Raw genomic sequence first — 4,374 nt, 5'->3', positions numbered from 1 at the left:
TGCCCCTGCCAAAGGACTTTTACTGTCTTGCCTCCCTCATCACCATAAGGCCATTGTTCACTAGACCCAGGGCAAGGAGCTGAAGCAAGGGGAACAGAGCTGAATACCCCAGCTCAGCCCAGCCTTGGCCATCCAGTCCCATGCATCCCAGAGAAAGACAGACAAATTCAGCCTGAATGCACCAACCTCAGCCAGCTCACAGGCCCACAGGCAAGTTTGCATCCTTTGTTATGAGCTCTTATTTGCTAGCTGCCACAGAGCAGAGGCTCACTAAGACATGGCTGCAAGTTGTTGGACTTGAAGTGCAAATCTGTGGATATTTGAATTTGTTGTAGGAAGTGGGATGATAAAAATTATGTATCATATCATCCTTAGACATAACCAATCTTGACATTATGCTGTATATTATTTTAAAGATTATATTTTTAAATTATGTGTATGGGTACGTGTCTATGTCTGGGTTCAGGTACTCAGTGCCGGAAGAGGGCATTAGGTCCCTTTTGAACTCGTTACAGGTGCCAGTGAGCTGCCTGACATAGCAGCTGGAATCGAACTGAGGGCTTCTGCAAGAGCAGCAAATGCCCTTACCTACTGAGCTATTTCTCTAGCTTTCATGTTCTTTTAGGTACACACAAGAAGAGCTGCAGATAATGTACACACAAATGCATCTACAAGCAATCAATATATGGAACTCTGACGTCTTTGCTACTTACTCAGCATCATATGCAACAGCGGTTCATTACAGCCTCAAAAGGCTGCCTCAGAACACGACTTTTAGCAGCTTCATGCTAATATTCTACGCTAGAGCTACACTGTTTTATTTAACCACTCTTTTCTTTCTTTTTTTCTTTTAACCGCTCTTTTCTTTTGGGCATTTCAATTCTCCGCAATTTTTCATTGTTACAAATGATCTGCGGCATTTTTCTCCGCCCATAAATCTAAGTGTGGCTTGTGATTGCTCTCCAGGCTGTGTTCCTAGTGGTAAAACTCCTTGGTGAGAAGGTCTGAGCAATTTAAATAAGGTGTTTCCAAGTCGTCCCCAGGAAGGTTAATTTAAAGTCCTACCACTGGGCTAGGAAGGAGGCTGATACTGTTATTCATTCAAAGGCATGCTGGGAAATACCAAGAGGACAGACAGAGACTGAGGACTTAACTCTGTGCTTCACACGGTGTCACCAACTTATAATTGTGTGATTCCATTAAACACAGCGTAAATCCTGGAGAGGGAGCTCTTTATAGCCCTGCTGTGAAGAGTGAGGACCTGAGCTTTGCCCACAAAACCCACAATAATAATAATAACAGCAACAATGGTAATGATAGCCAAGTGTGGTGGTGTGTTTGTGTAATCTCAGCGTTAGGGAGATGCTGACAGCAGCCTAGCCTGTACGTGGTGAGTTCCGTGACAGTGAGAGATCATGTCTCAAGAAACAGGTGGATGGCTCTTAAGGAATGCCACCCATTCTGGTTCTCTGGTCTTCATACGTGTATGAGAGACATATGCACGCACATGATGTTGGGAGGTAAGCCTGCAAAGAACCGGGGAATGTCTTCATCCTTGTTCCCACTTACAGACCCCATTGCTTCTAGCAGTGCAGTTTCTGGCAAAGTCTTAGGGTTGTTATTATTATTTTTTCAACTGATCATTAAGCCTAGCGTGGCATGTATTTGAGGCACATGCTCTGCCACTGAGCTGCAGCCTCAGACCCTGGCTTTGCCTTTGGTAGAATTGTGTGTAAAGAAAACACAGGATATGGTCTTATTGCTTAGGGGGCATAGCCTGGCAGAAGTCTTGCCTCGCCTCTGGTGAGCATCCAAGTCACTGAAGGGGAAACTCTATGCTCATTGTTTTGTGACTTATGAAACTTTGCCATCCAAGTTAAAACTGTGATTTTTGCCTGTCTACATAGTGAGTTCCAGGCCAGTCATGGCTACATAGTGAGACCTTCCTCAAAACCAAACCAACAAAACAAAACCTTGAGGTTTTGACCTGGGGAGTCAGTAGTCTAGCAAAGGGCTTGATGACATTAGAAGGTGCTCCTTAAAGACTAATTTTGTTCTAATGAGGGAAACATTTAAGGTCAGATCTGCAGGTGAGGTGTGGTTTTTGACCCTCTTATACCCAGGTGAAGTTTCCACAGGTTTATGACGAAATGAGAAAAATGGCAATGTAGACACTTAATATTAGAGATTTTCTTGTCTCACAGCTCCACAGGTTGCTCCTCTGTTACAAACTAACACATTTTTTTGGTTTTTTTTTGAGATAGAGTTTCTTTTAAAAATACTAGTTTTTATTTATGTGTGTATTTTGACTGTGTGTATGTTTGCATGGGTACCACATGCATACCTGGTGCTCACAGAGGCCAAAAGAGGGCATTGTGTCTCTGAGAACTGGAGTTACAGGCATTGTGAGCCACCATATGGTGCTTAGAATTGAACTCAGGTTCTCTGCAAGAGCATCAAGTGCTCTTGGCCATGAAGGCATTTCTAAAGTTCTGGGCTTCATGCATTCTCCTCAGGTCTTGATTGTGCTGTGTAGTTGAGAATGTCGTTGAACTGTTGATCCCCTTGTCACCACACCCACTCTCTATGGTGATGGGGATCGAACTAGGACTTCATGCATGTTGTGCAAGCACTCTGCTAGTTGATCCACATCCCTGGCCCACTTTTGATGTTTTTTTAAAGACCTGAAAACCTTTTCCACAGTATAAATGAAGAATTTTCTTTCAGCTAATGGCCAAGAAAGGGGCTCGCCTTTCCATAGATAACAAACATATTTCCTAGAAAAAGTATTAAAAACTGAACTACTTTAGAGATTGGCTGTGGATGGGGCTGGAAAGATAGCACCTAAGTTCAGTTCAGCTGACTCACAACTGCCGGAAATGTCAGCTTCTGGGGATCATACACACTTTTCTGGCATCCACAGCACCTGCACTCTTACATGTACCCTTCCCCCAATACACATGAGCCTAGAGCCAAGTGAATCTTAAAAACAGCAGCAGCAGCAGCAAAATCTCACATCAAAAACCATGGGTAGTGGTGACCAAAACCTCAGTAGAAAACTTCAGTCTTGGCTGGGAGACCCAGACTTGCACGAAACCGATACTCACAGACATGAAACTAACAGGAAATTCAAGGAAGAGTAGAGGAGACAATGATGTCAATTCTGTATAAACACTACCCGAGTCTTGACTGACCTGTGAGGCGTCTCTTCATTGGACAAATCTTGGTCCCAGATAAAACTAGCAGGGTGAGGTGAGAATTGAGCAGCTGCCTAGCTGGTGGTGAAGTTTGCAGTCTGAGTCCATGCAAGTAAATTGCCCACTTAATAACTTACAAAATCAGTAACAACAATTCACTGGAGGAAAGTAGAAAAGAATCCAGTTGTCATAACTAACACTCTCAACAGCTAGAATATCTAATATTCCTCAAACTATGACTCATTCCTTCAGGAAGACAACAGGCTCAGGTCGTCAGGCTTGTGATGTGGGCACTTCACAGTTTTTTTTTTTGTTTTTTTTTGTTTTTTTTTTTTTTGGTTTTTTCCGAGACAGGGTTTCTCTGTGGCTTTGGAGCCTGTCCTGGAACTAGCTCTGTAGACCAGGCTGGTCTCGAACTCATAGAGATCCGCCTGCCTCTACCTCCCAAGTGCTGGGATTAAAGGCGTGCGCCACCACCGCCCGGCCTTCACAGTTTTTTTTAAAACAGGGATTCTGTGTGGCTCTGGCTGTCCTGGAACTTCTTCTGTAGATCAGGCTGGCCTTGAACTCACAGAGATCTGCCTCTGTGTGCCACCACTGCCCAGCTAGAGAAGTTCCTTTTAATAAGGTGATATAAAGGAAGGCATGCCCACGATCAATGAAACTATAACAAAGTTTAGCCAGAATGTCAACAATAAGAAAGAAGCAAATAGAAAATTTAGATTGAAAACATATAGTATCAAAAATGAAGCATTTGCAGGAGAGTTCACAGGATGGAAATGACGAAGGGGTGGTTAGTGCTTTTTACAGTATTAACCACTGTACTTTTCCATCTCCCTCCCCAATCTTTCTCTCCACTAGTCTAAGCAGATGTCTGGGTAGCCTCACGGGAGAGAAGAGATGGGATAAAGAACAAAAGAAGGCAGCATGGTGCCACTTACCTATAATCCCAGCCCTAGGAAGGTAAAGTCAGAATAATTGTAAGTTTGAGATCAACCTGAGCCACATAGCAAGACCTCAGCTCAGAAAAACCCAAGAGTTGGAAGCAGTGAGATGCTTGGTGGGTAAAGGTGCTTGCTGCCAAGTCTGACAACCTGGATGTGATCTCAGAAAGATGCACAGTGGAAGGAGAGCACCAACTCCTGCGAGTCATCTTCTGACCTCCACGAACCACGCC

Source organism: Microtus ochrogaster, chromosome 7, assembly GCF_000317375.1.
Source record: "Microtus ochrogaster isolate Prairie Vole_2 chromosome 7, MicOch1.0, whole genome shotgun sequence".
Classification (NCBI taxonomy): Eukaryota; Metazoa; Chordata; class Mammalia; order Rodentia; family Cricetidae; genus Microtus; species Microtus ochrogaster.
Note: the sequence above shows the minus strand (reverse complement) of the source record.